At 50.3% G+C, this 26,102-nt stretch overlaps 1 long non-coding RNA gene across 1 annotated transcript; it reads right to left on the reverse strand.

Moving 5' to 3' along the window:
- Positions 1–967: 967 nt before the first annotated feature.
- On the reverse strand, positions 968–25,855 carry LOC146430433 (uncharacterized). Its single transcript, XR_014855365.1, has 6 exons — positions 25,802–25,855; positions 23,349–23,499; positions 14,897–17,611; positions 14,118–14,656; positions 9,534–9,929; positions 968–2,375 (listed from the first exon to the last, which is right to left on the reverse strand). It is a non-coding gene; the product is annotated as an uncharacterized LOC146430433 (long non-coding RNA).
- Between the last annotated feature and the right edge of the window lie 247 nt (positions 25,856–26,102).

Raw genomic sequence — 26,102 nt, forward strand, 5'->3', positions numbered from 1 at the left:
CCCCAGCCCTGCCGGGTGTGCTCGGCCTGTCCCCAGGCAGCTCCGAGCCCTTCCCCCGGGTGCCAGCAGCCCCTCCCTTTATCGGGCCGGGGCGGTGGGAGATAGGCAGCGAGGCTGATAAGCCCTCAAGTGGCAGCGTGCTGTAAACATTCCCACTGGTGCTGTTAGATTAGAGCGCTGGGAAAATGCCTGCAGCCCCCCGGGCCACCAGCGCAGCCAGCGGGGCTGGGGGGCTGCGGAGCTGCTGGAAGAGCCGAGGGAGGAGCTGAAGTGCTCCGGGGCAGGCTGGATGCTGTCTGCTGGGGCAGCAGGGCTTGGCAGGGGCTCCCCAAAATTCCCACAGGGCTGGTTTGGCACCCGAGCCTGCCGTCAGTTCGGTCTGCATCCATAGGCTTCACTGCCGCCTTTGCCCGGATGGGAGGAAAATTCACTTCTCCCTCTGTCTCCCAGGTCTCTGGAATCCAGAGGTCTCAGCTGGAAGCTCTGACCAGGGGTTTCACATCTGCCGGGAGGATGGCACACAGTTCAAGGCTGTGCTCCTCCTTCCAGAATAACCTACACCCATTTTAAACCCATTTTCCACCACAAAACCAACCCATCCCGACCCTGCTGCCTCTAATTTGGGGTCGGGTGAGGAGGGCAAACCCTTCGAGCCACTTGTCCTGGAGGCAAAGGGGATTTTTCCTGTGCCCAGGCTCAGCCGGAGCTGGGACCCGAATGTGTCAGGGTTCAGGTTTGGGAATGCTGATGGCTGTCAGGTTCCTGGCGTTGGCTCTGCAGAATGAGGTTTGTCAGCAGAGGTGACACCAGCAGCGGTGACAGCGTGGCCAGGCGATCAGTGTGGGGTGCAGGAGCAATCCCTTGGAAGGAGAGGAATGGTTCCAGCATTCCCACAAGAGCTGGGCACGGCAGGAAGCAGCAATCCCTCTCTCCTGCCCGTCAGCAGCACCTCCAGCTCGGAGGGATGAACACCTTGCCTGATAAAAGCTCTCCTCGCACCTTTTCCCGTCACCCTGAGAAGGAAATTCGCCGTTTCTCGGAGCTCTCAGGGAGCTCGGAGCTGAGCAGAGCAGCCGCAGCTGCTTTCCAGAGCCGCTCGGAGGCAACATTCCCTCCTCTCCCGTTCCCAGCAGCTTCCAGAGCTCGCAGCCAGGCAATGCCGAGCCCTGGGAACCTCCCACTCCCACTTTCTCCCTAATATTTCCACAGTGAGTAAATCTCCATCCTTTTAGGGCTCTCAAATCGATTATTTTTACATTTGCAGTGGATTCCCTGGCCCTGTTATTAATGAAAACCTCCAGGAAAGCTCCTCAAATACAGCTTTGACTTTCTGCCCAGGACCTGTGGACAAGGGAAAAAAAAAATCAGGCAACATTAATAAAGCAGGAGGTTTCTATTAAGTCTGAGGGACTGGACTCGCTGGCTTTCTTGGATGCTGAAATCCTCTAGTGCAGGATAAATCTTATACACTTCATTTTCCCAATCTCTCCTTCAATATATTTTAAGAGAACGCTGCAATATCAGGGTAAATAATGTCCCAACTGCAGCGTGGGGTCTGCAGAGCGGCCTGGGGTCATCCTCTGGGCTGGAGCATCCTCCGCTGGGGCTGCTTGCCGCCTCAGCCCTCTTTCCCTAATCAGGAGAGGTTTTAATTAGCTGCGAATACAACTAACGAGCGATCCCTGCGAGGCTGGGGAAGGAAGTGGGTGAGTGGATGTGCATGAAGTCACCAAATACGCAAATCCCTGCAGCCAGCACCGCCTTGGTGGGAGCAAACCTCCCCCAGGTCTCTTCCCTCTCGGCAGGACGTGTTTCCCATCAGCCTGCGAGGGAATTTTCCCTCCAAGGGCTCTGCTGCCGCCTTTGCAGAGCACCTGCTCCTGCTGAAGATGTTGGATTTTCCCGGAGAAAGCTCCTGGAAGCGTGCGGGAGGAAAGGGAGCAAGTCCACGGGGTGCTGCGAGCCCGAGGTCAGGCCGGGAGATGATTTCCCTCTGCTTTTATCCCTCGCAGAGCGCCCTGAATGTGAGTTAATGCAGCAGCTGCAGGGCAGGGAGTGCCTTCGTGCCTGGGTTGAGCACCGGAGCTCGCACGCAGCCGCTGCGCTGCCATGGATAACGGGAGAAGCGATTTTATTTGAATTCCAGCACCTCTTTCCCCTCGGATTGCTGCGGATGGGGCTGCTGTGCTGGCGGGAGGCACGAGGAGCAGCCTTGCCTCAGGGCAGTTTGGGGAATAAATAAAAAGGAAAACTCCTTCTGAGGAGCAGGAGCTTGTATGGTACTGGAGGTGCTCATGGTGGTGGGTTGACCCAGCAGGATTCTTGGGTGTTGTTATAACCATGGTGTCAGAACAGCAGAATGACCCTTTTCCTGCCTGGAAAAAAAAAACCCAAAAACAACAAAATAAAAAAACCACAAAAAACCCAAACCAACCAACCAACCAACCAACCAACCAACCAACCAACCAACAACAAAAACCCCCCAACAAAACAAACAAACAAACAAACAAACAAAAAATCCAGGCCAATGCCAATGGGTAGAGGCAGCAGAGTTCAGCAGGGTTAGGTTAGGCAGGAGCCCTGAACTCCCTGGTGCTGACACAGCCACGGCCAGAGCCCTGCAATGGTGGTGACTGAGAGCAGGGGGTGGCACAGAGTCAAGTGAATAACGCTCAGGGTAGTGTGTAAGGCAGGTCTGGGGTTTGGGGAGCCAAAGGTGAAGGGCTCTGGCCCAGAGCTGGGAATGTAGGGCTGGGAAGCTCCATTTGGAGCACAGAATTATGGAATATCCTGAGCTGGAAGGGCTCACAAAGATCATGGATCTCACAAAGATCAACCCTGCCCAGCACCCCAAAATCCCACCCTGTGCATCCCTGGCAGTGCTGTGCAAACACTCCTGGAGCTCTGGCAGCCTCAGGCTGTGCCCATTCCCTGGGGAGCCTGGGCAGTGCCAGCACCCTCTGGGGGAAGAACCTTTCCTGATCTCCATCCTAAATCTCCCTGGCCATCTCCAGCCACTCCTTTGTGTCCTGTCCCTGTCACCAGAGAGAAGAGATCAGTGCCTGGATGACAGGCTCTGACCCACTGGCTCGATTTCCATCCAACCCCAGAGATCAGAATTTATCCTCCTGCCAATGAAATGCATCTTCATCATGCTCATTCTCTTTGCCTTCTTCCTTGCTGGATCATCACAGTTGGAACTCAACCCTGCCTGGGGGAAATCCCTATCCTGCTTCTGTTGGAGAGAAGGGTCTGAGGATGATGACAGATGGGACATTGGGGGCTGGAGAAGAGAATGTAGAGTGGAGACCTCAGATGAGCCTTCTGAGAGCTGAAGGGTCTGCAAGGAAGCCAGGGAGGGACAGCTCATCAGCAACTGGAGTGTCAGGGCAAGAGGGGACGGCTTCACACTGAGAGAGAAGGTTTAGAAAAATGGTTTCACACTCAGAGAAAAGGTTTAGTTGGGATATTGGGAAGAAATCCCTGTGAGGGTGGGCAGGCCCTGGCACAGGGTGCCCAGAGAAGCTGTGGCTGCCCCTGGATCCCTGGAGGTGTCCAAGGCCAGGCTGGACAGAGCTTGGAGCAACCTGGGACACTGGAAGGTGTCCCTGCCATGGCAGGGGGTGGGATGGATGATTTTAAAGATCTTCTCCCAACCCAGCCCATTCTGGGATGAAGTGAAGAACTCCCACCCTGGGTAGGTGAGGTGTGAAATGAATCCCTGAAGAGAGGGCAGAGCTTTAGGTGTTTCCTCTCTGCAGGCTCTTGGGAGCTCTGTGAGGAGCTGGATTGCCTTTGCCTCCCCTCCCCATGGTTTCACAGGTCCTGATAGAACTCAGGGCTAGCCTGAGAATTGCAGGGAGGGGGCAGAGAGAAAACTCCCTGCGTGGCCAAGGGTAATAACCACAGTCCCCAAGCACTGCTCAGCATCCACACACAATCAGCTGGTAAAAATCCACACTTTTACCAGCCTGCTGGGACCTTGGCTAGTAAATCAAATTTCCCTACCCTGACCCAACTAAATGTCCTGGAGTGGAAATAACAGATTGCCTTGGCCTGAAATGGCCATGTGTTGGTTCCAGGGGGAGATCAGTGAGCAATCCTCACTTCTCTGGACCACTTACAGCTTCCCCCTCTTCTCCCTGAGCTCTGCAAGGACCCTGTCCCACTGGGCCTAATCCAAATCCCACCAAAGCTGGGGGTAAATCTCCATCTGCTTCACAGGTTTTCAACAATTCCTTAGCCACTGAAATGCTGAGAAGGATGGGTGGGGAGAATCAGAAAACTCCTTGCCCACGTGTCACACCTGATCCCTGAAATGTCCCTCCATATAAATAGACACTGGGGAACAATCCCCAGGAAAGGAATCCTCACCCCCCACACCCCAACCTCTTCCTACTCTTCCTCCCATGGTAAGGTACCTTTAAGGTTCCATTCTCATTAGGATTTTCCCTCTTGCTCCTTTCCATGCTGTCTGGAGACACCAAACCAAAAAGCCATGGCAGAATTATTCCTCATCCTGTCCTACTTGTCCAACCAAATTCCTCCTTGATGCTTCTGTAGAGCACACTTCATTTCTCTGCAGGGTCTGGGTTTGGTGGGATGACCAATGGCAGTTTGAAAATTGTGGTTGAGGTCTCAGGGATAAAATTACCTCCTGTTGTTCCCTCAGGCATCCTTTGAAAACTTTGGGAAGGCTATGGGTTTCCAGGCCCTTGGTGGGGCCAGAGGGCATGGATTCAAGGATTCAAGTGGTGTGCTGTGTGCTGTGTGGAGATGGCTGATCTCAGGCTGGTGTCCCCTGCCTGTCCCAGGGATCATTGTCTCAGTTCAGGTTCGGTGACGCTGACACCAGGAACAGCTGTCAGCCCCTCTCGTGCCCTTGATCAATAATGCCCCAATCTTGGCGCTCGATGGCATCAATTATTTAGCAATTTATAATTGGATTGGATTCTCCCTCGGTGCTGGTGAATCAATTAATGAGTATTTGCCACCAGAGCTCCTGGTGCCCTCCGGAGGGACTTGTCACAGCAGCACTGGGGGGAACTGGTGTGGGGAAGGTTGGGAGGAGCAGACAGGAATCTCCTGGGGGCTCTTTCTCGGCAGGACAGGCTGAGTGGCTCAGCTGAGCTGGGAGAGCACCTGCAGCAAAGCTTTGTTCTCCTTGCAGGACCTTTCCTTGGAAACTGAAGCTCCTTGAGATTGGGAGCTTCTGATGTTTTGAGATTCAGAGACCCCATATGGAATGGGGAGAAGTGTGAAATCACAGAATCTCAGGATGGTCTGGGATGGGAAGGATCTTAAAGATCATCCCATTTCATCCTCCTGCCATGGGCAGGGACACCTTCCACTATGCCAGGTTGCTTCAAGTCCCCAACCTGGCCTTGGACACTTGCAGGGATCCAGAGGCAGCCACAGCTTCTCTGGGCACCCTGTGCCAGGGCCTGCCCACCCTCACAAGGAACAATTCCTTCCCAATATCCAATCTAAACTTACTCTCTGGCAATGGGAAGCCATTCCCTGTGTCCTGTCACTCCAGAATCTTGTAAAAATTCCCTCTCCATCTTCACTTTTTAGATTCCCTTCAGGTTCTGGAAGTCAGCATTGCCCACTCTGCATTTCCACCACTTTCCTCTTCTGCCTGTAAACAATTTCCCTCCCCTGCCATTAAAACCTCCAGCCCCTTTTCCAGAGCCATAGCCTTCATTGCCATAGTTGAAGGATAACTCTCCCACGGATGCACAGTTGGGCAGCAGGGATCCACTGCACGCCAGCAGCTGCCTTTGATAATGAAGGATCTTCGGGAGCTCCAACGTTCTCCTTCTGAGCTCTGACAATATTTAAGCATGTGTTAACAGTTTAAAGAAGCAACCCACTAGAGGAAGTCTCATTTGTCAGGAGCAGTTGCTCGAAATTTCATCATAACTGAATTAAGGCAGCCCAGAATGGAGCGGGTTAGAGCGAAGACAGGAGCCCTGATGGATGGTTCACACCAGCTGCTGAAACGGTCCTTTGAAAGCTCCTCGAGCTGAGGTTCTGCAGATCAGCTCCTGAGGGGGAGCAGGGCAGCTCCAGGAAGGCTGCACTGGGTTTCTTGTTCAGGCAGAGCCACTCATCAGCACGGTGCCTGCCAGCTGAGCTCCTCGTCCTCTGCAGCATCCTTGGGAAATCAAAGGGTGGGCTGATGGTGGTGGCTGGGGAGGCTCAGAAATCACCTTTGTACTTCAGATGGGAGAAAATCCACCACTGTTGCAGGTCCAGATTCTCACAGTTCTGCATTTTTAGCCACAAGACCATGAAATACCCTTGGAGCCTTAATGTTCCTCATCCCTTGTTCTCTGGGTGACTGATTGGAAAAGTCAAGGAATGGTCCTAAAGAATTGTTTAAATGTTGCTGCAACTGCTAAATATCAGATTCAGCAAACACACTGCAGGGAGGTTTTCCTCCAGGCAGGGCCATGGAGCTTGGCTACTCACTAGGCCAGGCAGGGAACAAAATCAGGAAGTCACTCCTGAAGTTATCCACAAGTTTAGTTCACCTGTCAGGTGCAAATGAGAAAGCTGAGGGCTTTTGGGGGCAGCCAGGGCAGGGCATGATGAATGGAAGAAAGTTCCTTTATCAGATTGAAATAAATCACTTTTTTTTGGTGAGCCTGAGAATATTTGAGAACTTCAAAATGCAGGAAATAGGATCTTTGTCCCACAGTGCAATGGTGCCATGGGTTAAACCCGATGAGCCATGCAAAGAGCTGTGCCAGGAAGGGAAGAGACCTCTTGGAATAGGCAGGAAAAAGGGAAAAACCTCAGCCAAAACCCCATGGCTGGGGACACCTGGGGTCCCATGTCCCCACCAGCCCAACCCCAGGGGCTGCCCCACATCTTTATGGCTCATCAGCACTGGGAAACCCCCAGGAGGGACAGGACAGGACCCTCCCTTTTGGGGGAGAGTTCTCTCTGTGCCATCCTGAAGCTTTTTAGCACCCTCAGCAGCCTTCCCCACGCTGATTTCCAGCAGATGTGGTGCTAATGAATAACACTGTAATCTCAGTGCCTTAATATAGTGCTGGGGGGTGATAAGTCAGAAATTGCTGTCATCGTCGGGGCGAGGACGATCTGGTCATTGTTCAGAACTGTCCTCCTCTGATGATTACATCAAGGGCAATGTGTTTTCTCCCATCCACTCCCACTCTGCTTCCAAATTTAAAGCTATTCAGGCATCAGGCACTTCTATTTTTCTAAGGGCTTAATAAGAGGCCGGGATGCAGATGTTCAGATAAAGCCCTGACAAATTGCAAGTGGAGGAGCCACGTTCAACTTGACCAATTAGGGGCTGCAGGGCAGCAAAGGGCCCCAGCAGCTCTGCTGAACCAGCTGCCACCTCCACGAGGTGGAGAGGGCAGAGGAGATGGCTCAGAGCCCAAAAAACTATTGCCACTCCAAGCTGAGAGCTGGGGATTAAATGCAGGATGTGGGGAGGGAGCAGATGGGTGAGGGGATGTCCTGTTCCTACATTGGCATCTGGGGATGGGAGCACGTTTAGATCACAGGATTTCATCGGCTGAAACAGCAGGAGGAGCTGCCTGGCAGGGAGGGTGGCTGGGCAGGGTGGGCATCATGGTGGGGCTGGGCAGCTCCCACCTTTGGGAAGGTTGGGAATGGATGCTCCAGGCAGCTCTCACTGGGCTTGGAGGCTCCCTGGACATCTCCCAGCCCCAGCTGAGGATTGGGAACTTCATCTGGATTTTAAAGAGTCTGAGGAACAGTCCACAAAGCCCACAGAATCCCAGGATTTTTGTGATCCTAAAGTCCTCCTGGATCATCCCATCCAACCATGCCCCAAGGCCACCACCAACCCTTGTCCCCAAGTGCCACATCCACAAGGCTTTTAAATCCCTCCCTCCCTTTTCAATCGCTGGTGATTCCACCACTGCCCTGGACAGCCTGGCCAATGCCTGACTATCTTTTTAGGAAAGAAATATTTCCTAAAATCCAATTTAGGTGTGCTCAGGAAGGGAATAGTGGAACCAAAACAGGACAGGATGACAAGCTTTTCCTAGGAGAGAGGATGAGGGGTGGGAAGGCAGCCTGGGACCAACAAAACTTCTTGCAGTGCTGCTTTGGAAGAAGAGTGGATGAGCTGAGGGCAGAGCAGGAGAGAGGGCAGGGGGGAAGTGCCAGGTGTGAAACCATTGGAGCAAAAGGAAACATCCCAACACCAGCCTTGGTGACTCCAGGCAGCTGCACCTCCCAGGCCATTTAATTCCAGGGTCTGTCTGGAGCAGCACTAGGCTGGAAGGGACCTCTGGAGATCTTCAGTCAATCCCTGGCAGTTTGTCCTGCCAGCTTCCAACATCCTCATTTCACCCTCCAGAGGGCCATGGGAGGAGGGAAATCCACCTGCAAGCAGCTCTAGGGGATGTCCCCCCTCTTCTGCACCTTCCTTTGAACATCCCCACACAAAGTCCTGAGCCCAGATGAATCCTCTTCCCAAATTCCAGAGTGATTCTGCAATCCAGCTGTTAAAATCTCCCTGTCCTGGCTCCCCAGGGAATGGTCACAGCCCCACGCCTGGCAGAGGCCAAGAAGTATTGAGACAGCTTCAGGGACAGGGTGGGATTGTTGGGTGGAATTTCTGGGGTGTCCTGTGCTGGGCCAGGAGTTGGATTTCAGAGATCCTTGTGGGTTCCTTCCCACTCGGGATAGTCCATGATTCCATGCTGGCAAAGCTGGTAAAGGCAGGATGCTGGAGGAGCCAGCAAACAGTTTAAAAATTACCTGGGCACAGGAGAAAAAGTGGAGATCCTTCTAACTCCCCCAGTCCTGGGGAAATGCTGGCTGTGCTCCTTTCCCCCAGGCTCTGCTGGGCAGCTAAATCCCACCCTAAGCTTATGAAATATCACTTGCTCTTTATTCCTGGATTTGCTGATGGCCAGAACCAGCATCTCCAGGGCTCCTCTTCCCAACCCTGTGCTCTTTGGAGCTGCAAAAACCCAGCTGTAAACACAGGGGTAACTCAACCTCACTCACTCAGTGTCAGATGTAATAAAAACGAGGCCCAGAGCCTCAGCCTGAGGCTGTAAATTTTCCACCAGCACTGTACCTGTCCTGCTCAGGCTTTTCTCCTGCATCCCTTCCCTGCTCTGCCTGCTCCCACCACTGTGCTGTCACCGTGCCTCGCTGATCCAGGCGTTTCCAAGGAGCTTTAATTCCCCAAATAATCTGGCAAGGGCAAGATGGCTTAAGGAAAAGGCAGGGAGAATGGGATAGTCTTTGCTTTTGCCCAGGAAAAAGGGAGGGAGGGATGTTTGATATGGAGAGAGGAGGGGAGATCATCCCTGGCTGATCATCCCTGGCTTGGAACAGCATGGGAATCACCACCAGGAGAAGGTAATTAATTGAATTTAACTAATGGCTTCATTATATACCAGGGAATAAAGAGCCAGAGTGTTCCACACTGTCCCAGCTTCTGCCTCGCTTCCAGGGCTGCTTTTCCCCCAGTTTGTGTGCACAGGGATGTGAATTCCAAGCCTTACCTGCTGCCAGCTCCAAGCTCTTCCTTTTCCATCCATTTTCACCTCCCTTGTCCAGGAACAAATCAATCCCATGTCAGGTCATGCCTTGTCCTCAGAAGGAGCCAGTGGCCAGCGGGCAGAAAGCTCTGGAGTGCTCAGCCAGGCTTTGGCATAGCATTCCTGGGCTCCCACAAAAACCTGCTGCAGCCTGGGAGGGCCAGGCCTGCTCCAGCAGCTCCAGGATGGGGATGGCATCCATGGGTGACACCCCAAATCCAAGGCTGGGTGCCATCCCAAATCCAGGATGGGAGAAAAGCTCTCCTCCATTGGGAATAGAGGCTGCAGCTCCAGGTGGGATCAGGCTTTGCAGCAAACTCTCCCAAAATGAGTCACTGCACGAAAGATTTTCGTCTCCAACTGGAGGAGAAAAAAAATCCTGTGGAAAGCCCCAGGATTTTTATCTAGAACAGATTTTTTTTTGGTTGTTTGAAGTTTTCCTGGCAGATCCACCCAGGGAAGGAGATGACACTGCCCAGTTCAGTCATCCAAGTTACACAGCAGAGGAGTTCAGAGCTGAGGGACCCTGGATGGATGAAGAGGGGAGAGAAGGTCTCCATTTCAGAGCTCTCCTTCCCCAAATCCTGCAAATCCCTGCCTCAGAGCCAGGAGCTGCCCCATCTCCAGCCCAGGAAGAGGAGGAAACACAGCCCTCATCATCCTCCCTTTTCCAGCTCCCTTTTCCCCCTTTGAGCTCTCCTGCAGTCGTGGCAGAGATCCAGGGCTGGGATGCTCCACACCTGCCTCTGGCATCCTCCCATCCTTATCCTCCCTGTAATTAGGGAGGGAGCAGGGAGGTTGCATGTCCCAAATCACATCATCTCCATGGCTTTGTGTTCAAACATCCCCTGACACGCTGCAATAAAGAGGCAGACAAATAGCTGGGTTAAAATGCGATCCCTGCAAGCTGCTTTGGGCAGGAATTATCTCAGCAGAATTATCCCTGATCCTCACTCCTCCCTCTGCTTCCCTGGAAAAAAAAAAAAAGGGAAAGCCCTGAGCCAGCACCTCCTGATTTATGGTGCTCAACGACAGAGATCACAGTCATTAGGGGAGCTGGTTTTAAACCTTTCCTTAATAGATAGCAAAGTGGGTTCAGCCCCACATTTAACCTCCAGCTCCAGGAAGATGATATTCCAGGGGACAATGTGGCTTCTTGCACAGCCTAAATACCTGGAGAAGCACATGAAGAGGGATAAAAAGGCAATTGGTCCTGCAGGTACTGGTGAGGGGACAGGAAAACCTTCAATAAACATAAATAAACACCTGTGCTGCCTCCACAAGGCTCTCCTGGCCTCAGATTTGAATTCCTAAAGGTGATGCTGCACTGCCAACCAAAGGGCTGGAAAATGGGAGTTTGACTTCCAGAGGGCTGCTAAAACAGGAGTTTGACTTCCAAGGGGTTGGTAAAACAGGAGCTGGACTTGATCTCTGTTGTTTCACAGTCAAATCCTTCAGTCTCAATCAATCAATCAGTTTCCATGAGGATTATTTCTGAAGTGTTTACAAGCCTGTGTTGTAATGTCATGGTGTTGGGTATTTGTAGCCAAGAACTGAGCACCATCCTGGCTCAAAACCCATCTATCCAAAGTGTAAAAAATCCAGATGTTTTCCTCACCTTTCTTATTCTTCCCACTGTAGAGAAACTCTTCTCTACAATTAAAACCCTGCCCTGATGCATTGGTGAAGAGTGAATATTCTCACTTGATGCTAATCCACAGGATTTTAATTCCATGGCATTAAATTTCATTTTAAGATAATTTTTTTGAGCTTTCAGTTGAATAGATGCCTTCACAATGAAAAAGAACCATGATTTCACCCTGAGCCACTCTGTGTCCCCCAGTACAGCCTTTTATAATATTATGTAGGAAGCTGAAGCTGTGGCTGGTCTGGTGCTCCTCTCCCTTCATCCCACTCCAAGTTATTCAACCAAGGTAGATTCCCAAACCTATGTCCATGAATTTATAAGATATTGGGAAAAAAACACCCTACAGAAATTCTTCCAACCCCCCTTATTTCATCCCTCTCTTTTCCTGATGCTATGTGTAGGCAGGGCCTTTCCACACCACCTCTGGAATATATTTTCTTGGGGGTATTTTTAATGGAAATCAATGGAAATTAAGACATTCCCCCCACTCTTTTCTTTGTAAATGCCTCACACTAAAATTGCACTGAGTGGTGAAGCTGTGATGTTCACAATTCTTAGAAGGAACAAGGCCAACAAGGCTTACATCCTTCCCCACCATTCCCAACTCCCAGGGAGCTGGGAAATGCTTGAGCTTCCAATGAAATATTTTCTTGAGGGTATTTTTAATGGAAATTAAGACATTTTCCTCACTCCTTTCTTTTAAAATGCCTCACACTAAAATTGCACTGAATGGTGAAGCAGTGATGTTCACAATTCTTAGCAGGAACAAGGCCAATGTTTAGGCCTCCCTCCATCCCTCCCTGCCATTCCCAACTCCCAAGAAGCTGGGAAATTATTCAGCTTCCAACGAAATATTTTCTTGAGGGTATTTTTAATGGAAATTAAGACATTTTCCCCACTCTATTCTTTTAAAATGCTTCACACTAAATAGTTTTACAGTGGTGAAACGCCAAGCTGGGATGTTCACGACTCTTAGCAGCAAGAAGGCCAACATTTGGGCCTCCCCATTCCGCTCCAACAAATATTTTCTGGAGTTTTTTTGGGTTTTTTTTTTTTTTTTTTGGTGGTGGTGGTTTTTGGGGTTGGGTTTTTGTTGTTTTTTTTGGGGTTTTTTTGGTGTTTTTTTTTTTTTTGTTTTGTGGGGGTGGTTTTGGGCCTTCCTCCATCCTTCCCTGCCATTCTCAACTCCCAAAGAACTGGGAATGTTTTGGCTTCCAACAAAACATTTTCTTGAGGGTATTTTTAATAGAAATTAAGATATTTTCCTCACTCCTTTCATTTAAAATGCCTCACACTAAAATTGCACTGAGTGGTGAAACACCAAGCTGGGATGTTCATGACCCTTAGCAGCAACAAGGCCAATATTTAGAGCTCCCTCTATCCCTCCCTGCCATTCCCAACTCCCAAGGCGCCGGGAAATGTTTCAGCTTCCAATGAAATATTTTGTTGAGGGTATTTTTAATGGAAGTTAAGTGTTGTTGTTTTTTGGTTAAGACATTTTCCCCACTCCTTTCTATTCAAATACTTCACACTAAAATTGCACTGAGTGGTGAAGCTGCGATGTCCACAACTCTGGCCCTCAGCAGCAACAAGGCCAACATTTGGGCCTTCCTCCATCCCTCCCTGCCATTCCAGCTACCAACAAAATATTTTCTTGGGGGTATTTTTATGGAAATTAAGATATTCCCCCCACTCTGTTATTTTAAAATGCGTCACACTAAAATTGCACTGAGTGGTGAAGCTGTGATGTTCACAATTCTTAGCAGGAACAAGGCCAATGTTTGGGCCTCTCTCCATCGCTCCCTGCCATTCTCAACTCCTAAGGAACTGGGACATGTTTTGGCTTCCAACGAAATATTTTCTTGGAGTATTTTTAATGGAAATTAAGACATTTGCCCCACATTTTTCTTTTAAAATGCTTCACACTAATAGTCACTTAGTGGTGAAACACCAAGCTGGGATGTTCATGACTCTTAGCAGCAACAAGGCCAACATTCGGGCCTTCCTCCATCCCTCCCTACCATTCCAGCTCCCAACAAAATATTTTCTTGAGAGTATTTTTAATGGAAACCACGACATTTTCCTCACTCCTTTCTTTTCAAATACTACACACTAAAATTGCATTGAGTGGTGAAGCTGCGATATCCACAATTCTTAGAAGGAACAAGGCCAATGTTTGGGCCTCTCTCCATCCTTCCCTGCCATTCCCACCTCCTAAGGAGCTGGGAAATTATTCAGCTTCCAAAGAAATATTTTCTTGGGGGTATTTTTAATGGAAATTAAGACATTTTCCTCACTCCTTTATTTAAAATGCCTCACGCTAAAATTACACTGGGTGGCGAAGCTGTGATGTTCACAATTCTTATAAGGAGCAAGGGCAACATTTGGGCCTTCCTCCATCCTTCCCTGCCATTCTCACCTCCTAAGGAACTGGGAAATGTTTCGGCTTCCAACGAAATATTTTCTTGGAGTATTTTTAATGGAAATTAAGACATTTGCCCCACATTTTTCTTTTAAAATGCTTCACACTAATATTCACTTAGTGGTGAAACACCTAGCTGGGATGTTCATGACTCTTAGCAGCAACAAGGCCAACATTCGGGCCTTCCTCCATCCCTCCCTACCATTCCAGCTCCCAACAAAATATTTTCTTGGGGCTATTTTTAATGGAAATAAAGACATTTTCCCCACTCCGTTCTTTTCAAATACGTCACGCTAAAATTGCACTGAGTGGTGAAGCAGTGACGTCCACAACTCCGGCCCTCAGCGTGAACAAGGCCAACACTCGGCCTCCCTCCATCCCCAGCTCCCGAGGAGCCAGGCACTGGGTGCACAGCACCGCGGGCCGCTCCGTGCCGGCCTCTGGAAGCCCATTACCGTTTTATGGAGGTCACCCTCACCTAATTACGCCACTGTTGCTCCCAGCCCCGGGCTGACCCCGCGTGATCCCGGCGCGGATTAACATGTCCTGGTCACTTGAGCGTGTGGTGTGTGGCTGCTCCGGGCGGCCGGGGCCCGAGGGCTGCCCGCAGCTCCGTGTTATTTTGACCTCGGCCGTTTTTTTCCGCGGCCGGCCCTGGGAGGACCTGTTGAATGGGGCTTTCATTGGGCTGACCCCCGGGGTCAGCTGTTTTCGGAGCATGAAATATGGCTGCGGCCGGACAGGAGGGAAGAGATAAACTCGGCTGAGGAGCCTTAACAGGCCAATGAGCCGTGACTAATGATGATTGGGGTTTGTCTTTCCAGGCCGTAATTTATGGGGCTGCTGACCACTTAGTGCTCTGCTCGGGGGATTAACTCCTTCAGAGCAGCAGCTCTGCCCCTTGGGGGTTTGTCTGCTCCTCTCTCATCCTTCCCCGTCACCGAACATTTCTCCCTGCTGTTACACCTCCTGGCTGCTTTCTGATCTTTTTATCCCCAAAACCCACTTCTTGAGCCTCTTCTCTGTCGCTGTTCAGCCGCTAGCAGAGAAAAAGGCCCAGATTCTCAGCATGGCAAGAAAAAAGCAATTTATTGTTTTGATTCCAACTTATATAGACTTTTCAGAGGTCAGTCAGAAACCTCCCCTTAGGCCTGAACTGTCCAAATCTCGAGACACTGTTTTTAATAACATCCAAACTTTATCTTTGTTTATAAAACACAGGAGAAAATTCTCATGAGAAAGACCTGTGCTAGCCACACTTCTCTAGGCAGACTCCCTGTTGGCCCAGCTTTTTTTGCAGGCCACAGGCCCTGGTGACCCTTTTGGGTGGGACTGTGGTGGCTCCTGGCTGGCAGGCGGGTGGCACGAGCCACCAGCGCCCCAACAAAAGAGCTGGCGTGTCAAACACAGCTCTTACATCTTCATCAGGGGCTCCCACAGCCTCCAGCTTGCTCCTGGGAGGACAGCCCCAGCCGGAGAGCACGTTCCCGGCAGCACCGCCATCCATCTCTGTCATTCCCAGGCAGATGGAGACGGACGGGGATTCTCTGGGATGGCTGCAAGAAAATGTAGGCTCAGCACTCGAAGATCTAAGCCCTGATTTGGCCTTTTTGTCCCCTTGATGTTTAATTTTTGGAGGGTAAATGGGAAAAATTTGGATTTCTTGCAGTTTAGCTGACACACAAGGAACTACTTCTAATGTTATTCTAGTCTGTTTAGGGACCTTTGTATTCTCCAGCATCCTAAAAACTGGAGGATAGAAATCAGAGTTATTTTAAAGGCTAATTCTACCTTTGCCTGTAATGCCTGGGTGGGATTAAGAAGGCTAATTTGGTTTTTAAGTGCCTCAGTTTCCCCAGCTGAAAATAAGATTCAGGGGGAGGATGCTGCCACTGACATTCCATGATTGGGGTGCTGTAGGGTGATGTTTTGGGGGGTTCAGAGCCGTCAGTCCTGGGGCAGAGCCGAGGAGAAATCCCAGCTTTGGGGAGAGCCCTGCAAGAGCCATTTTCAAACCAGCCACAAACTGAATCAATTAATTGAATTGTCAGTCATGCCATATTTAAACACTGATCCATAAATCAAAAGGAGAGTGGCCTCCTTTGGATAATTCCCCTTAAAAGCACAGAAGAAAAAAATACATCAGAAGGCCTAAGGGAAGGCTGGAAGAGCTTCCCAAGGGCTTGCATGGGTCCAAATCTATTTCTGCCCCTAAAAAGCTGTCATTATTCACATCTTAAGAACCATTCTGCCAGAGCAATTCCACAGGAGCTGTTCCTGCAGGAGGAACTCCCTGAGAAAGTGTCCTTTAGGACAGAGAGACTCCAGCAGGGCTGAGGATCCAGGAGCAGAAGCCACACGATGTCCCCAGGAGCTCCCAGCAGGTGCAGCTGGCAGGGCTTTGGGATGACAACACAGCCACAGGTGCCTCTCCTCCCTCAGCCTGGCCTTTCCTGCCCCCCAGGAATGCTTCCCTGGGCATTTGGGACTGGTTTGGTGCTGATCTCAAGGACAAGCCATAAAGCCGAGCCCTGGAATTGCAGAGGGAGCAGTGGCACAGCCTGAGTGTGTTAATGTCCCACTCTGCCAGTTAATCACCCTGCAACTCATTAGTGCAAATTAAACCACAGCCTCTTAGCCCAGCCGGGCTGGCTGAGCATTCCTGATGTCTGCAGCTCCTCCAGTCAGCACCTGGGAGAAGATTTCCCTGGAAATCGGGAGGTAATTTAGCAAATTAGCTCAAGTTTAACTCAGGTGTGGGGTGGGGTTTGCAGCAGCTGAAGCCAATTCTGTAAAGAAATGGGTTTGGCAAGAGGATTCTTAGGAAGATGAGTGTTTGACATCACTATTTCTATTATTAATTTTAATCTATTACATTAATCTATTAATTATAGAGAAATAATTGTAATTAAATATACTATTACTGAATAATAGTAAGAGAAATTAATAATAATTAAAAGAAATTGCAAGTAGAGCCTGGGAGCTCCTGGGTGTTCACACCTTCATGTTTCCAGATTTCTTTCTAACTACTTTTCAGAAATGAAAAAGGTAGCAAATTTATCGATGTCTCTGCTTTTTGCTGTCACAAAAAAAAAGATTTTTGGAAAGAAAGGAAGCACTTGCCTCTTTCCCTGCCCAGGCAACACACTGGCACTTCCTGGGGCTGCCCTTCCAGCATCATCCAAGCCAACATTCCACCTCCTATTTGATCTCTTCCTACCGCTGTTTTTGTTATCCCTGACTGGTGCCCGGGCAGGAGAGCCGAAATTCCCCTCTGGTGTCCCAGGTGGAAAGACCACACACGAGCAAACCTGTCCTGCCCGACGGGAAGGGACAGAAAGGATGCACGGGATGGGGGAGAGGGCGTGGGAATAAAGAGGTGAGAAACGTGAGATTGAGTCGGCAGAGAGAAGGAAAAAAAAAAAAAAGAAAAAAAAAAAAAAAGAAGAAAGAAACCAAGAGAAAGGAGGAATTAAAAAAAAAGAAAGGGAAGGCAGGCTGAGAAAGTGGATTCCTGAGCCCCTCAGGGCTCTGCAGCCCCGGTGATTAGCCCAGACATGATCCAGCCTCGGCTGGCCTGCTGCAGGGTAAGAGGTCAGAGCAGCTGATAAAGCAGAGCATCTCCAGCTCCTCTCGGGGCCAAGGTGGCTCCATCTGCTCTGAGAGCTCTGTGGGCAAACAGCCCTGCAGTCCCTAAAAACTATCAGCGCCCAGCGGGCTCAGCTCTGCCTTTGCCCCCCAAAATGGGCAATTTGGGTGCAGACGAGCCTTGCAAACGAACAGAGCTGCTTCTCGCTCTGCTGTGCTCAGACTGTGCTGCCAGAGCTCGGGCTGGGGAGGGGCGATGGGGCAGCGTGGCCCTTTTGAAGCCATCCTCATCCCGTTACCTGCTGTCACCCAGCCCTAATGGATGGGGAGATGGCTCCTGGCTGCGCTGAAATTCCCGAAACATCCAGCCTTGTAAAAGAGGAGCTGCACGTAAAAGAGAGGGGGAGATGTTTAACAGAGACAAGAGCTGGGGATCGGGAGGAGAGAGGAACATCCCAGCGCATCAGCTTAACCCTTACAGCACCAATTCCTGCGCCTCTGGAGAGAAATCCCAGTCTGGAGTAGAGCAGGATGAAAATATCCTCCAAAAACAGCCCAGCTTGGGGTTTGGAAGGGGAAATTGATTTTCTTTAACCCTGAAGCCTCTGCTTCCCTCTCTGATGCTCTGGGCAGCAGCTCCCAGCCCACAGCCAGGGTGTGAGTGGCTGGAAAATCATTACCTCGGCTCCAGATGCTTGGGTGAGTTTGGATAAACAGCCTGCTGTTGTTCTGCACTTGGGAGTTACTGTAGGAGCTGCTGAAAGCCTCGGGATTTATAGCCTTGGAAAATGATTTATTTGGTTAAGCCCCCAGCTGATACAGCTGGGGAAACCCCAGGGTGGGATCTCCTTGCTCTGCTGCTCACTCAAGCAGTGTGTCAGAGCCACCAGACTCCTGGAAGGAAGGGGAGAAATGCTGGGACAAAAAAAAAAAAAAAAAAGAAAATCCAGGGAATCTCCTCCTCAGCATGGTGATAAATACTATTTGTGGAGATCTGTGCCCAAACACATCCCTGGAAATGCTCAAGGCCAGGCTGGACAGGGCTTGGAGCAACCTGGGATAGTGGGAGGTGTCCCTGATGTGGCAGAGGGTGGAACAAGATGCTCTTTAAGGTTCCTTCCCACCCAAACCATTCCAGGATTCTGTGATGATTCTGGGGTTCACTTTTGCACAGACCCAGCCAATCCTTCCTGTTTGCAGTCCTGATCACAAGCAGGCTGGGGATGGCATGGATCACCAACCTCTGATCCCAAAAGCACATCCTCAGCACACAACCAGAGCCCCTTCCTGGCTCTCAAAGCTGCCCCAGCTCCTTCAGGATCCTCTTTTTCCTGGACAAGAGGATGGTATGTGGTGAATCTGCCTCTCCCCTCTCACAGCTGACCCAGCCATGCACCCACCCACAGCACCCAGGGCTTCTCCAGTGCCTTCACACCCATCCCACCAGGAAATCCTGGCTCCAGGAGTATCCAGGAGGAGGTTGTGTGGTGTCAGGATCATGCTGGAAAGGCTGTCCAGCACCCTCTCGATGAGCAGTGTGCAAGGAAACACCCCCAGCTGAGAGCAGCACCTTGCAGGGCTGTTAGTTCTTCATCCCCAGCATCATTTGGGATCTGGAACTAAGTCTGGACCTGTTGGAATGAAGGCTCAGCCTCCCCTAAGCTCAGCCCGACCCAGAGATCCCTTTGCCACACGATTTCTCCCAAGGCAAAAATCTCAATGAACACCAAACTGTCCCACCTGCAGCATTCCCCCTCTGTCCCTGGGGAGTTCTGGGAGCTGTCAGTCCTTGGTGCCACTCATTGCACACCCCCAGGCCTCAGCACCCACATCCAGGTGGGAAGTGCCACTGGAATCATCTCTGATTTGTGTCACTTGTGGGATTTGCTGCAGTAAATCTGTCCTGACATCCTTGACATAGGGAAACACTTCCTATAGGAAGCATCCACTCCCTCCATCCTTTTTTATTAATTAGGGATCCTGCTGAATTAAAAACTGAAGGAATTCTGCCTGGGAAGATCTTGCAGGAGGAATTTCCAACAGTAGGATTCTCAGTTGGAGCAGGGATTGCAAGAAGGGAGAAGACAATCTGTTAACTCATCCCAGCCAGCCTGGAGGGAAAATAATCCCAAATCCTTTCACTGACCACCCGTTCATCACTCCCCAGCCCCACACCCCCCTCAGAGGGCATCACCTCCAAAGTGGATTCATCTTTCTGATCCCAGCTGAGGTGAAAACCAGCACTGGGACTCACACTTGAATAATCAGAGGTTAGCAAAGCCCTCATTAAGCAAACCAGGCTGGGCTTTCCAAAGGATGGGTTGAAAGGCAAATGTCTCCTGTTACAAGTGCAGTGTCCAGAAAAAGAATAATCCCTGCCTGCTCTAGATAAGGGCCAGGGTAGGTATGCCTGAAATATTTCTATTACTTCAAAGTTCATAAATCTATTGGTTTAAAACTGTCAACAAGAAAGAGGAAATATGAGCTACAGACGTGGTTATCACCGGGAAAGGAATTTCCTCCAAAGGGAGAGCAAGACAGTAAGGCCAGGAAAGAGGGACAGATAGGGAAATAGCTCTAGGAGATGTCAGGAATCTGGATGAGCCTGGAATATCTTTTCATTGACTCCAGCATGAAAGGATGGTCAGGGAAGACTTGTTTTACACTCACCAGCTAAAAACCCAGGTGGTAGAAACTGTCTGGGTTTATTGGTATTGTTTTTGGGTTGTTTTGGATGTTTTTTTTTTCTAAGCCTTTGAAATATTTCAGTATTTTGTCAAAAAAAAAAAAAAATCTCTGATCCTGCTTTTTGGTAGGCTGAGCTGGTGCTCCCAGGGAGAAAAGGCATGTGGCAAAGAGGTTGAATGGCCTGGGAAAGAGGGAAATGGCTCCAAGGAGCTTTGAGCCTCAGATGGAAAGGACTGCAGTGCAAAAGGGAACAGGGAGAAGGGGAAGCAAGGACTGAAAAAATGGGCCCTGATTTCTGCACTGGCCACTGTTGGCACAGCAGGGACTTGATATTAACCCTCAGCAGCACTTTTTCCACCCAGGAGCATCCAAACCGTCAGTGCTGCTCAGTTTTGCTGCCTTAACATTGGGATCTCTCCCAGCCCAGCCCCATTTCAGCCCCTCAGCTCTGAACCCACAGATCTGTTCATCCCCTCCCAGTCACTGCCAGCCCTGGGGCATCACTGCTGCAGCAGAGGGGACCTGAGGGGCTGAAACATCCCAAAAGGGACAGGAAGGGGTCTGAGACATCCCAAAAGGGATGGGAAAGGGGCTGAGACACCCCAAAAGGGACGGGAAAGGGGCTGAGACACCCCAAAAGGGACGGGAAAGGGGCTGAGACACCCCAAAAGGGACGGGAAAGGGGCTGAGACACCCCAAAAGGGACGGGAAAGGGGCTGAGACACCCCAAAAGGGACGGGAGGGGCTGAGACACCCCAAAAGGGACGGGAAGGGGTCTGAGACATCCCAAAAGGGATGGGAAAGGGGCTGAGACACCCCAAAAGGGATGGGAAAGGGCAGAGCTGACAGCAGGAAGTGCCAATGGGAGCTGCACATGGAGCAAGCACTGTCCCTGTCACCATTCCAGAGGTGATGGAACACCCTGGGGAAACTTCATGGACCAAAATATGAAAAATCAGTGTTTCCCTACAGGTGCACCAAGAAATCCTCCAGAGATGAAAAGCATCTCTCAACCCAAGCTGTCTGTGCAGCCTGCCAGTGCTGCAAACTGGGAATTTGGGGTGTCACCTTCATCGTCCCCACCAGGGCTGGATGGTCCCAGCTGTGCCTGGAGCTGGGAATTCCAGGCACTGCTGTTCCCAGAGGTGTCAGGGCAGCACCATCCCCCCCAGGAACACCTTCAGAGCCCCACAGAGAGCAGATAAAGGCTCAGAGAGCTCACCAGCACTGCAGCACCATCACACCCCGACCAAAATCCATCCTTTATACCCCTAAAATCGATTCTTTCACAAACCACATCCTTCCCCTGCTTTTCCCTTCCCCTTTATCTCATTCTGCCTCAAGTCCTCATCACATCTGAGGGCAAAGTTCCCCCTGGCCGTGGATAACCCAGCCCTGCTCTGCTCCGTGGCTCAGCAGTAACTTGCTCCAAGGAGAGTGTTTACATTGGACTAGAAGTCCAATTACACCAGCCCATCTAATAGTCCTCTCTGTATATGTTACTGAGTACTTAGGGCCATTTTTCTCAAAGCCATTATGCTCATGTGATTTTCCTCAAAGCCTTTCGAGGGGATTTTGTTTTGACAGCAGGGCATTAAGGGGGTGAAACTGATAGCATAAGTACCACTTACAGACTTTGATCAGCTTGCCTCATAATTCTCTTGGAGAAAGTCTTGTATATATTAGAGAGGGAAATTAATTTTATTGCCGCTGTGGCTTTTTTTTTTCCCTGCCAGTAACATCCAAGCACTTGTGCTCAGATTTTTTTAAATTTTTTTTTTTTTGGCAAGCCCCTTGTATTCAGAGCTGGAGGACAAATTGGGCTGTCCTCTTTCCAGCATAGAGCCAGCATGGCTTGGGACCTCATCCCCACTCCCAGGAGGATATTCCTTGTGATGTGATCCCAACAAGGTGATGAGAGAGACTTCCAAACCTCTTCCATCCCATTCACTGGATTTAAGTATCATACAGATAAATTACAGCAAGAGTGTACACTTTCTGGTCTTTAAATATATATATATATAAAAAGCAGATAACTGAACTCCTGTCTTCATTCAATATCATAAAATCATAGAATGGTTTGGATTGGAAGGAACCTTAGAGTTCATCTCATTCCAACCCTGCCATGGAACACCTTCCACTCCCCCAGTGTGCTCCAAGCCCTGTCCAGCCTGGCTTTGGACACTTCCAGGGATCCAGGGGCAGCCACAGCCTCTTTGGGAATTCTATTCCAGGGCCTGCCCACCCTCACAGGGAGGAATTCCTTCCCAACATCCAATCTAAACCAACTCTGCTATTTTAAAGCCACTTCCCCCTGTCCCATCACTCCAGGCCCTTGCAAATCAGTCTTTGTTCAAACAATGATCCAGGAACTGCATCATAAAGAAGAAAAAACCCCCAGAAATCAATGGGGAAGACCTGGAACTCAGCAGAACAACCCAGAAACAAACCCTGATTCTGGATCAGCAGCTCTCCAGCCCAGACTCCACTCCCATGGGAGCATTTCTTTTTCAGGTAGGGATTTAATCCCTGCCCAGGTCAGTCGGGCAGGCAAAGAGAGACAACCTCGGGCTGAGATCTGCCTGCAATCAGAATTCTCCCAGCAATCTTGGGGCCTTTGACAGGGTGATCCATCCCTGACAGGACCTGAAAGGAATAGCCCCTCTTCATCCTTACCCTGCTCCCTGCCAAATCCGGATTGGAATGGAGAGCGGAAATGTTTGTGTGGAGCGAGGAGAGCTGGTTGGAAAATTCGTGTCAAAACAGATTTCCATCAGCAAGTGACACCCTGTTGGCTTTGGCAAATTTTTGTTCAGGAACAAAGTGGAGGGAGGAAAAAAAAAAATGTAAATGTCAGCGTGGCCTTTTGACATTTTCCCCAACGCAAAGGATGGGCTTTCTTGCTTGGAAATGACTTTTCCTTGACATTCATTTTCTACAGCCAGCTCAAAACAAATCAGCCTTGCTACCAAAATGGGATTTGTTGACTACTCTAAGAGGCTTTTTTCCTTTTGGGATTGAATGTGCAGAATTCCATGGATTGGTTTTGGTTGGAAGGGACCTTAGGGATTGTGTTGTCCCCACTCCCTGTCACGGGCAGGGACACCTTCCCCTAGACCAGGTTGCTCCAATCCTCATCCAACCTGGGATATTGGCTTTTACCCCAATTCAGGAAAGGAAAAAACCAAAACAACCTTTCATTTTTTTTCTCTTGAGCTAAAGATTCATTCTTCCTCCCTGCCATCCTCACACCTGGATTTCTTTTCTTGCTCATCCTGCACTGACTGTCCCCTGAATTTTCAGCTCTAGCACTACCTTTATTCCAGCTTTTCTTCTCCCAGTCCCATGTTAACATCAGACCCCTCAGAAAAAACCCAAAAGCAACTTGGCTACCCCATGTACAGCTGGAATCCAGCAGATGGGAAGTGCTTACCTCGGAGATCACTGCTCATCCTTGGATTCCCAGGATTTCTCCCAGGGAAATTCTTCAGCAGCAGGAATTATCAGTGCCAGTCATAAGTAACCATCTTCTGCCATCCTTTCTCCAGCTAGGATTCATCCACCAGGGTTTCTCTCTCCTTCTCCTGCCAAAAAAAAATACAGAAATGTTGGGAGAAAAATCAACTGTGCCTTCTATAACACCAGCCCTGGTTGTTCAGCTCAGGCATTGTCTGGTGAAACACGATCTGCTTTTTCCTCTCCCAGATAGGTTCCCAAAGCAATTGGGAATTTAATTCAGGGGCTGTAATAGAGCTGCATTTTCCTTAAGCTTAACCATCTGCAGGGAAGTGTTTCCTCCACGCTGACTGTGTGGCTGTGGATCTGCAGGGATTGATCCTCACAACATCACTCCAGGGGCTGGAAAGGGCACTGGGATCTCTGTCCTGGGGAGCTGCAGCTTGCTGAGACATGTGGAACATCATTTCTTTCCTTGGAGAGCAGAGTTGGACTGGAAGCTCTGGAAAATGGGGAGCTGGGACTTAGCACTGCAATATTTCCCAGCCTCTGAAAATGTCTCAAATCAACTCCTGCGTGACCTCAGCAGATGCAGCTCCCTGTGTCTGAGTGTTGGCATTGCAAACAGGTTCTGCAATGAGCCTGCAGAAGGAGCAGCTCTCAACAAAACCTCCCCAACCTCAGCTTTTTCAAACGCCAAGTGCCCCTTGGGTGCTGCAGAACATTGTGGCACAGGCAGAGCTTTGGCCTTGGCTGTGTCACCCTGCTCAGCCAAATCCCCAGTCCATGATGGTCAAACCCTCCCAGAACCGTGCAGGATCCATGAGGAAGAACCAGGGAAAGCAAGCCTGGAATCAGAAGGTTCAAATCCCTGTGCAGCTCTCACAAGGAATCCCAGGGGGAAGCAGCAACTCAGACAAAGATTGAGATCAGCCAGGCTAAACCTTGAATTTTCACCCAGCCAAAGCTGATGAAATCTCTGCTTCCTCATCCCCACATTCCCTGAATTTATCTTGCTAGAATCTACCTGAATATTCCCCCATGGCCTTTTCCATGCAGCTCTGCAGCACACAAAGCCAAGCCCTGCTCAGCTCCTGCCTCGCCCAGAGGGTTTTGAAGCTGATGCCAAGGATTTCCCTTGGCTTGGCAGCTGATTCCAGCTGAGGGCCAAATCCCAGCTGTGTGTCACACCAGGCAAAACCCAGGAGCATCTCCTCCCAGCTTGGTAGCCCTGGCGGAATTACAGCCTAAAATAACATCTCAATACCAAGGTTTGGGGAAGAGGACTCGGAGCATGGAGCCAAAAAGGGACATTTTGGGGCCACCAGGATGCATTCTGGAAGCAGAGAGATTCACCAAGGGGCTACAGGCTGCTGGACCTCCCCAGTGTGATGAAACTCAGCTGCTGAGGGCAGGAGAAAGCACTTTAGATAAGAGGTCAGCAGAGGGGAAAAAAGGAGCAAGGCTGGGGGATATTTGAGGCTGTCAATCACCAATTTCACCATCCCCTGTGGGCAAGGCTGGAATTCAGAGAGCCAGCAGCATCCCAGCAGTTTCCCTGCAGGCAGGACAGCCAGCATCTCAGCTCAGGTGACCCTGCTGCACATCAGTACCCTCCTGGGGGGGAAAAAATACCCCCAAGCCCAGAGCCAGTGACCCTGAGAGAGAGAAATCCAGGCTGACAATTGATTGGTGACATCAACCAACACCTGAGCACTGCCTGCTCCTCATGACACAGGTGGGAGGGCAAGGGATGCTTCCCAAAGTCCCACCTGGCCTCACACGGCCCGTGCTGCCCCTTCCAGGTGCTGTCAGCAGGGACAATCGATGTGTCCCTGCTCTCCCTCCCTTTGCTGACAAATGACGAGTTCAGGGTCAAGAGCAGAGGCTGTGCTGACAAGGCAGGGAGGGAGAGAAAGCCCAGGCTTGCTACTCCAAGGAGCCTTTCAGCGTTGCCTCTCTTGAATAAAAAAGGAAAAAAAGAAAAGTAGAGCTGAATAGGCGATTAAACAAACACACTCACTGCAAATTATTGCTTGAGTTCCCTCCAAACTGGAGCCCAGCAGAGCAGTGTTGGAGCTGACAGAGAATCCAGCTCTAAAACCCTGATCAGAATATCAAACTCTTATCATTTTTACCCAAAAAGGCATCTCTTTTGGGATGTTAAAGCTGCAGAATCCCAGTCCCTGTGAAGGGAAAGCTGCTGTCAGGAAGCTGTGCTGCCCACACTGACCACCTCCAGAGAGAGGGATTTGGGGTGGGGGAAACCTCTGCACAGCTTGGTGACAAGGCAAGGACAAAAAAAGGAGCAATTCTGACCCTTCAAGACACGAGACAAGTGACTCACAGGGCTGAAGGTCACCCAGGAGGGAGGCTGGGGACAAACTGCCCACAGGAGAAGGCCATGGGGCACCTGAGGGGACAAATTACCTGCAGCACATCCACAGTCCATCCAGGAGAGCAGGGACATCCCACACACAGTGCCATCACTCAGAGCTGCCATTAAACAGAGCTGCAGAGCCCTGGGAAGAGGAGGGCAGGGTGGAGACCCCAGGTGAAGCTCATCAGGGTAATTAAAGCCAATTAGTGCCTCAGGATGACAACTTGCACCTGCTGCTGTCAGAGCCTCCCGGGGGAAAATCCACTTGGGGGAAACATCTTGCAAGGGCAGCAGGGCAGGCTGGGGAGGAGCCAGCAGAGGGACCTGCTGGGGTGGCTTTGTGTGGTGACA

The sequence above is a fragment of the Lichenostomus cassidix genome, chromosome 15 (assembly GCF_008360975.1).
Source record: "Lichenostomus cassidix isolate B80296 chromosome 15, HeHo_3.0, whole genome shotgun sequence".
Lineage (NCBI taxonomy): Eukaryota > Metazoa > Chordata > Aves > Passeriformes > Meliphagidae > Lichenostomus > Lichenostomus cassidix.